The sequence below is a fragment of the Nannospalax galili genome, unplaced genomic scaffold (assembly GCF_000622305.1).
Source record: "Nannospalax galili isolate Female #2095 unplaced genomic scaffold, S.galili_v1.0 scaffold649, whole genome shotgun sequence".
Classification (NCBI taxonomy): domain Eukaryota; kingdom Metazoa; phylum Chordata; class Mammalia; order Rodentia; family Spalacidae; genus Nannospalax; species Nannospalax galili.
The window spans coordinates 1080716-1090965 of NW_008359093.1; positions in this window are offsets into that span (position 1 = coordinate 1080716).

The following is a 10250-nucleotide window of genomic DNA, read 5'->3' on the forward strand; positions in this document are numbered from 1 at the left end:
CTTTTAGCTCAGGAGTAAACCTTTAACCTGGCCTAATCTCTTAGCCAGGGATAGCTGAGTTATTTGTTCAGGACAAGGAGATGAGCTAAGGGTTTTTGACGAAGATGCTTTCCCACAGAGCAGGGAGCCTGCACTTTTATGACCAGACCGCTTCCTCCTGCCAGTCCAACAGTGTTCTGCAAGAGAGGGATTATCAGAACCACTGTTTTCAGTGCCCCTTCCTTTAGCAGAGAATTCAGCCTGGACCTATAAGTTTTAGGCTCACCTCACCCTAGGGCCTGGCATCCTGATTTCCTACAGTTGAACATATTTTCTTGGTTATATGCCATCTGTGTATCCTCTTCAGTAAAGTTCATGGGTATTTTTCCTAAAAGTATTATAGTTTTACTTTTTACATTAAGCCCATCATCAATTTTAAGTATGATATGATGTTAATGTTGAAGTTCCTTCCATCCCCACATGGATGTTGGGATGTCTTTTTTCTAATATAGATGGGTCCTCCTCAACACCAACCAATTCTTCAGTAATAACTAAGTATACCAAAATCCAATCCAGTTCAGACACTACCTAGAACTAGTGTTACTAATCAGGTCAAAATTTCAGTCATGGTCCTTCATGGTAGTGCACGCCTTTAATCCCAGCACTTGGGAGGCAGAGGCGGGCAAATCTCTGTGAGTTCGAAGCTAGCCTGGTCTGCATAACGAGTTCCAGGTCAGCTGGGGCTACACGGAAACCCTGTCTCAAAAAATGCAAAACAACAAAACAAAAAACTCAGTCTTATTTTAATACCAACTATAGGTTACCCACACTTTGCTAGGCCAACTACAAGTTCAGGAGCTCCTATGTCCCCATCTCCCTATTTGCTAGAAGAATTCACAGAACACAGGAAACACTTCACTTCTGTTTGCCAGTTTATTATACAGGATAAAAATCAGGTACAGCCAAAAGGAAGTGGCATATAGGGTAACATTTGAATGGGAGAATGGGAGGCGGTTAGGCCACCGTACCAAACCACCACCCTCGTGACCAACCCCATAACTGATGCAATCAAGGGACCCTAGCCTGAGTCATTCATTAAGCTCAAATGTGGTTGAAAGGGATTCCTAATGAACAAATGACACTTTTATCAGGAAATTTAAAGGCATAGCTCTGTGCTAGCAAACATGGACATCTGTTATACCACAGAGGAACGATTCCTCTAGTACCATTTGTAGAGAAGTTAACTGTGAATCCACCCTGAGTTGTCTGGTTTGTTCCACTGGCACACTCTTTAGCACACAGGAAGTCTTAACACTAGATAGACTTAATTCTCCCACCTTTTAAAAAATGCTTTTTTTATTTTGTATGTATAAGTGTACTACCTGCAATGTATGTAAGTATACTTGTGCTGTGCAATGCCCATGGAGGTCAGAAGAGATCATTAGATTCCCTTGGAGCTGGAGTTATGGACAGTTAGCCGCCATGTGGGCGCTGGGAATCTGATGGAGACAACTGCCCTCTTTGAATTCACAGAAAGCATGTTAGACCTCACATGCAAAGTCACCAGTAGCCAAGACTGTCTATGCTGGCAAAGCCAGATAGGCATGTATGCCAACTCAGGGTTCTGAAGGGCAGTGTCCCTTAGGTTTATGTTTAGATTAGATAACTTATGCCTTATTTACACTGCTGTGTGAATGAATATCTGCTCTGTACCTTACAAATAGGTCACACTGTTGCTTTGTTTCCTGAGCTCCAGTAGAAAAATGTCCTTTGATCTGCATACTATTTGTTCCTGAAGGCCTATTTAGAGCACCCCATCCCTGTCGATAAAAAACTTGGAAGTTAGAGCCAGCCTGAGTTACACAGTGAGACTGTTTCAAGCCAAGTACCCAATCAACTAAGCAAAAAACATTTGTGAAAACTTAGGGAGGATTGCACTATGCATACTTTCTCTCCATTGTGCCTAACTTCAATGGCTAGGAGTTTCTAGCTTCACTTTCAGTAACAGTTGGAACAACAGACATTCACCATTATATTATTTACATATATTCTTTTTAGGTTTAAGAAGTTCCCCTTTATTCCTAACTTGCCAAATGTTCTCTGAATATACGTATTGATAAGATCGTGTAATTTTGTTCTTTAGTCTGTTACCAGACGGATTACCATGGTTTCCAAATCCTGAACCAGACTTGCACAGCCAGGATAAACTGTTACTTTGCATTGCTGTTTTCATATACTGCAAGCTTTGGATTTTGTGGTGTTTTCGAGAATGTGTGTATACAGTCATAGGCATTATCAATTTTCAGTTTTCTTGTACTATCTTTGGTTGTAGTTTGCAGGTAACGCTGGTTTAACAAAATGAACTGGGAGGGCTCTTCTCTCATGTACAGGGTTAGTACTTCTATAAAAGCAGCTTGAGAGGCTGGAGAGATGGCTCAGTGGTGAAGAGCATGGACACGGACTGCTCTTGCAGAAGACCCAAGTTCGAATCCCAGCACATACATGGTGGCTTACAACTGTCCTTAACTCCAGTTCCAGGAGACCCATCACCCTCTTCTGACCTCCAAGGGCACTATATGACATGGGTGCACTTATATACATTCAGGCACAGCACTCATATACCTAAAAATAAAATAAATAAAAGCAGCTTGAGGAAGCTTGCTGCTGCCTCCCGTACAGTCTGAGGACACAGCAAGGCACTGCATATGAAGAACAGGCCGGCACCAGGCACTGAGCTCCTGAAGCCATCATCTTGCACTTCCCAGCCTCCAAAAGTGTGAGCAACAAAGTTCCATTCTTTATAAATTATCCATTGTTTATAAATTACAGTATTTTTGTGAAATACTGAAAAGACTAAGACCATACCCCGATCCTTTTAGTGTCTGTGGGATCTATAGTACTAACTCTGTTACTTTTCTGTTGCTGTAATAAAATACCATGACCAAAGGCACTTAGACAAAAAAGTTTCTTTGGCTTCCGGTTCCAGAGCTGGGGGTCCATAATGATGTAGGAGACATGGCAGGAGGCAGCAGGAGCCGGAAGCTGAGAGATCACATCTTCAACTGCAAACATCAAGCACAGAAAGAACTTCAAGTGCAGAGAGGCTATAAACTCTCAAAGCCCACCCCAATGGCACACTTTCTCCAGCAAGGCAATCTAACCTCCCCAACAGTTCACACTGGGGACCAGATGTTCAAGTACCTGAGCCCATGGGGGTCATTTCTCATCCAAACCACCACACTTCCTTTTCGTTCTTTTATTTTCTTACGTAAAAAAATATTTATGTTCATGAGTGCTAGGCCTGCATGTATGTAAGTGCACCCATGTCATATAGTGCCCATGGAAACCAGAAGAGGGTTTCTCCTGGAACTGGAGTTATGGATGGTTGTTAGCTGCCATTGGGTGCTGGGAATCAAACCCAGGGTTTTCTGCAAGAGCAGCCAGTGCTCTTAATTGCTGAGTCATCTCTTCAGCTCCTTTTTTTTTTTTTTTTTTTTTTTTGTCTTTTTGAGACAGGGTCTCCCTGTAGCCCCAGCTGTCATGGAACTCACTATGTAGACCAGGCTGGTCTTGAACTCACAGAGATCCACCAGCCTCTGCTTCCTGACTGCTGGGATTAAAAGTGTGTGCCACCACACCCAGCTCAGCTCCCACTTTTTATTCTTAATCTTGGTAAATTGTGTCTTGGTCCCACTGACTACAAGTTCATCCATTTTATTGATCTCTTAATTACATACTAACAACAACTAAAAACACTGTATTGCAAAGTACAGTGCAAAAATATCTTTGAAAATTAATGTCTTATATGTATGTATATATTAGTAAAGAAATAACAGCAGAAGCAGTTCCAAAAATCTTACATAGCACTTACATAGCAGTGCCAGGAACTGTTCTAGAGACAGCCCATGTATACCATTTAACCTTCACAGCACACCTATGAAGTATGTAGTTGTGAGCAAGAAATTATGGATGGTGCACAGGAAGCAGTTATCAGTTTTAACAAGGGCATCAGAGTAACAGAATGTCTATTTCTACAGACTTCTGTATAGTTACAACTAAATTTTATGTGATATGCTATAGCAAGGCTTTTCAAATAAAATAAAGCTGTTACAATTATAAATGATATCTACCAGTGAAATAGGTCAATGGAACAAGTCCAGAAAAAAATGAAAACATGTATCAGAATATGGTATAGAATAGGTGGCACATGCCTTTAATCTCAGCACTCAGGAGGCAGAGGCAGGTGGCTCTCTTTGAGAGTGAGGCCAGCCTGGGCTACATAACAGGCTCCAGGCCAGCTGGGGCTACAGGGAGGTCCTGTATCAAAAATTAAATTAAAGCTGTGATCTGTATTGTGAACTTAACACACTTTGGAAGAAGGAACCTCAACTGAGGAAATTCCTCTATCAGACTGCCCTAAGGGCACGTCTGTGGGACATTTTCTCGATTGGTAATTGATGGAGGGCCCACACCACTGTGGGTGGTGCCATCCCTGGGCAGATGGGCCTTGGCTGTATGAGAAGGGTAGCAGAATGTGAGCCTGGGAGCAAGCAGCTTCCTCTGTGGTCTCTGCTTCAGTTCCTGCCTTGAGCTCCTGCCCTGGCTTCCCTCAGTGATGGACTGCAGCCCTTTCCTCCCCAAGCTGCTTTTGGTCATGGTGTTTATCACAGCAACAGAAACCAAACTACAACAGCCTACTAGGAAGGATCAGTTGCTCAATAAATTCTCCTGGAACAAATGTGAAGGGGGGGGGTGTTCCAGGGCCTCACAATTTAAATCAAAATGAACTCCCGAAGGACCTGAGATTTGAATGTATAAAATTAAACCACAATAAAGGCTTAGAGAAAATTTAAGTCTCAGTATGGGCTTTATTTAATCTTTCCTTGAGATTTTAATCCAAACACCATCACATGCCATTTTCAAGGGCTCCTTTTGGGAAAACATACCTAAGAACTGATTAAGCTGTGCTGGCTCAGAACCTGGTATATGGATCTCATTTTACCCACTGAGCAAAGTGAAGTCAGAGAGGCAAAGGGGAAAGCTCCAAGGGCTCCAGCTGTAGGAAACCAGGATGCCAGGCCCTAGGGTGAGGTGAGCCTTAAACTTATAGGTCCAGGCTGCATTCTCTGCTAAAGGGAGGGGCACTGAAAACAGTGGCTCTGATAATCCCTGTCTTGCAGAACACTCAGGGACCAGCAGGAGAAAGTGGCCTGGTTATAAGTGCAGGCTCCTTGATCTGTGGGAAAGCATCTTGGTCAACAACCCTTAGCTCATCTCCTTGTCCTGAACAAATAACTCAGCTATCCCTGGCTAAGAGATTAGGCCAGGTTAAAGGTTTACTCCTGAGCTAAAAGCTAAAAGTTCACCACGCTCTTAGCTCTAAGAAAGAAAGCATTGTGGCCAATAAATTACTGGATGGGCATTGATAACCTGAGTAAAAGTTTAAGAATCCTTCTGGTGCCAACTAACAGACTAAATGTCCTGTTTCTTTGTACCCTAAATCTTTGTATGTGACTGCCATATCCCACGTGACTGCTAGTTCCTTGGGATGTATAAAAACCATCTGAATTTTAAAATAAATTGTCCTGTTGGGAAGACACAGGTCCCAGAGTTATGACTCTGTCACCGATCAGACACTCTGCCCCGAAGCCAGTAGGTCCCCCGCCAAGCAAAGCAAACCTGAGTCCCAACATCCAGCTCCAGCTGAGGTTACATGAATCACCATTTCCACGTTGGCAGAAGCTGTCCAAAGAATTATAAATGACAATTCCTGCTAAGATGATGGCTGCGGTTTTTTTTATACAGGTGTGTACAGACTTAAGTGAGAAATCAAATTTAAAGTATTTTAAAATATTTTAGAAATCACAGTGAAAAATAAAAGTGGCAAATCTGGATAAATTAAAAGCAAACTTTGACTCTGGCAGGAGTGGGAAGGGCCTTCAATCCCAGCTAGCTTGTGAGGCAGAGGGAGGAGAGGGACCCTGAATTTGCATCTACTCTGGCAACATGGCGAGACATTTGAATTTCAAAACTTCTCCAGCATTGACAAAAACAAAGATAAAACACAAATAACTTTCTCATGCAACGACAACAACAACATAAGCAAAACTGTTGGTAAGAAGCAAATTACAATCTGTAGGTGTATAACTGGTACTAGTTGAATGCCTTTAATACACCAAGAGTGCTCATAAATTCAAGAAAAATAAATACTACCAAGCAAACCAAAACTCCACCACCCTAGGAATCCAGGCTAGAATAATGAACTAAGCTTATGATTTTTAGTTAATTTTCCAAAAAAGCAATACTATTTATCATTCTATGAAAAGATGTTTGACCTCCTTCAAAATAGATCATACAGCAATAAGAGAAAATACCATCTTCTATATATCAGAATAGAATAATAAAGTTTAAAAGTACTAAACATTGATGAAAGTGTGGGAAAATATTTTGCTGCTTAGGGTATGTTCTGTTCAAACTATTTGATAATTTGGCAAAATGTGTTCAAGTTTCGATGCCCAGGTACACCTTTACGAGCACTGCTCCCCAGTTATCCGGTGGGAATAGCCTTGTTTCCCTACTTTCTACTACAAGACAACATGGAACCCAAAGTTCCTTTAACCAAAGTTCATTTACTGCAGATGGATCAGCTCAAGTTTGGCTGGCACAGGGCCCTGGGAACCCTAGTGAAGCCCACAAGGAAAATGAGCCAACAGGCTGAACTGGGTGGCGGTGGTACAGAAGGCCCACAGGTGCTCTCATTCTCCTGACAGTCTGGCTAGGCAGCTGGGGTGCCACCTAAGGAAAGCAGGCCCCAGTCTCTTGTGTCTGATGACAATCACACTGCTTCCTTTTTTCAGTGGTCTTGTCTCAGTGGCGTTTCAGTGGGGTCAGTGGGGCTGATACTGGTTGGGCCAGCACAGCAATATATTCTGTGACTTCAAAAAAAAAAAAATAGAGATTTATGCTTCCTGAAGCAGCATGCTTGAGTACGACCTGGTAAAGATGGCTACCTAGTACAGAAACACTCTGAGGATGAGAAACAAAGCACGTCTCAAGAGCTGACCTGCTATGCTCTTGAATTCCCCAATCAGGTAAATTCATATTCAATTCATACTTTGTCCTACATTTATTTTTTATAACATTTATAACATTACAGGGCTCTCAAGAATTCTCAAATGGACATATCTGACTAGCCATCTGCTTCCTCCTTCTGATGATACTAGTTCATCAAATCCTAAATATACCCGATGGGAACACACATACTTTATATGTTACTAAGAGAAAACTGCCAATTTAAACCACAGTTCACTGGCAGGTTAAAATAAGAGATACAGGTGACCCATATGTTACAATGGGCTATGCCCCAGTAATTCCGATGCCTTAAGTTGATAATATTCTAAGTTAAAAAATACACTTAAGTATGGTGGCTAATGCTTGCAATCCCAGCACTTTTGAGTTTGAGATCAGCTGGGCTACATAGTGAGTTTCAGGCCAGCCTGGCTATTATTAAACCCTGTCTCAAAAAAGAAAAAAAAAAAAAAAAAGAGCAAGTTAAGGCCTCATCAGATGGCTCAATGGATATGGGCACTTGCTACCAAGCCTGGTGACTTGAGTTCAATCCCCAGAATTCACATGGTAGAAGTGACTTCCCAAAGTTGTTCTCTGATCTCCACACCACCACTGTGGGCTACCATGTGTGAATCCATGGGTTCATCATAAGCAGCCACACATACACACAATGCATTAAATATATCTATCAAAAATATGATTGATAGCTTAGCCTAGCCTATCTTAAACATGCTCAGAGATGGAGATGGCTCAGCAGTTAAGAACACTTACTGTTCTTCCAGAGGACCAGAGTTCAGTTCCCAGCACCCATGTCAGGTGACTCATGACTGCTTGTAACTCCAGTTCCAGGGGATCCCACGCCACCTCTGGTCTCCATGGGCATGGGTACACATGTAGCATACATTCACATATACACATAAATAAAAATTTAAAAATTGGGACTGGAGAGATGAGTTAGCAGTTAAAAGCACTGGCAGTTCTTACAGAAAGCCTGTATTCAGTTCCCAGCACCCACATGGCAGTGAACGACCATCCACAACTTCAGTTCCAGAGAATTCAACACCCTCTTCTGACACTACAAGACACTGGTGCACTTACATGCAAACACTATACTCATACACATAAAAATAAAATAATAAGTGCTGGAGAACTGGCTCATAGTTAGTTAAGGCCTCCTCCAAAGGCCTGGGTTGGATTCCCAGCACCCACATGGTGGCTAACAACCAGTAACTCTGGTTCCAGGGAATCTGACACCCTCTTCTGACCTCTGAGGGAATTACACATGAGTATACTTACATACATGCAGGCAATACCATGCTTAGAACATTTAAGTTAGCCTATAATTGGCAAAAACCATCAATTTATAGACCATCTTTATATAATAAAGTTTTCAATCACTCATGAAATTCACTGCATACTGTACTGAAAATATAAACATAGAATGTTTGTATAAATTGCTTTCACACTAAGGCACAATCAAAGCACCATCATGTCAAACCACTGTAAATCAGAGACTGTCTACACATTTTTTTTTTTTTTTGGTCTTTTTGGGACAGCATCTCCCTGTATCCCCAGCTGGCCTGGAACTCACTATGTAGACCAGGCTGGCCTTGAACTCACAGAGATCTGCCTGCCTCAGCCTCTCAAGTGCTGGGATTACAGGTGTGCGCCACCACACCTGGCACCTACACACTTTTTAAAACAGAAATCTATTAAAAACGCGAGTATTGAGTTATACTGGGAAAAGTGAGTTCTGCACTTGAGTTGTATTACTAGTGCAGTAGCCACAAGACAAAGAAGTAAGAAAGAATGAGTTCAAGGCCAGCCTGGTCTACATAGTGAGTTCCAGGCCAGCTGGGGCTACAGGGAAACCCTGTCCCCAAAAGACCAAAACTAAATACTATTTAGGAGCACAAAGGGTAAGTAAAACAATATTGGTAATATACTTCACACTTTTCTTATTTTTTAATGTGACCAATCTAACATTTGAAATTGCACATGTGGGTCATACTTTATTTTCCTAAGACAGAATCACTCTGGAGGATCGACCTTCTGGATGCTTTCCTCAATGTAAAGCGTGCTTTCCATTTCTAGTGTGAGTTTCCTTAAAACACTAAGGGATGCATCATAAGTTTTTCTGTATTATCATTCTATAGGTTAATTCTAAAATGCCAGGAAAGGCTTTGGCCACTAAAGTATACCCCAAGTCCTAAAATAGTTTGACTAAACATCTGCATCATCTTAGAGTTTTTCTATATTATCCTTCTGTGGTTAATTCCAAATATGTTCACCAGGTTATACTAGTGAAGTTTAAACTAATTGTGTTAACTAAGTGTTCTGACAGGGGGGGAGGGGGTTGCATATCAGAAAGGCTGGAGATGGTTCAGTGGTTAAGAGCAGGCCACTACTCAGAGGACCAGGGCTCAATTCCCAGTACTCACATGACGGCTAACAACTGTCCTTAACTCCAGTTCCAGGGGATCTGACACCCTCTTCTAGCTCCGATGGGCATTGCATGATACAAGTGCACTTACACACACACACAGGCGATACACGCATACACATAAGATAAAAATAAAATATTTTTTAAAAAGGAAAGGCACAGAAGTCTTCCTTTCTCTCAACTGTCACTAGAAGGTTTCATGGTCTTATAAGCAACTCCTGAAGGCTTCATTATGTTTCTATGTTAGATTGTGGCAAAAAAAATTCTAATTTCCTAGCAGTGTCTCATGAGCTCTGTTCCAAGGACTAAAAGATGAAGCAGGCATTGCACTGAATCCCCAGTAGCTCCAGGGTGCCTGCTCTGGTGTCTAGGTAGAGCAGAGATGCCCTGGAAACCTTTTCCATGTTGTGTCTTGGTGCCTGGTCGTGCAGTAGCAGTTCCTGAAGGGTTTGCCACACTGACTGTACTCAAAGGGCTTCTCAGAAGTATGCATCCTGGTATCTGGATGAGGCTCTTTACACATTTAGAGTTTCTCTCCATTAAGGATTTTTTGAAAACTATGCTGGGCATGGTAGTGCATGCCTTTAGTCCCAGCACTGGGGAGGCAGAGGCAGTTGGAATTTCTTTGAGTTCAAGGCCAACCTGGTCTACATAGCGAGTTCCAGGCCAGCTAGGGCTACAGGGAGACCTTGTCTCAAAAAGACCAGAAAAAAAAAAAAAACATGATGAGGTGACCACTATAGTGGATTTTCCAACTCCA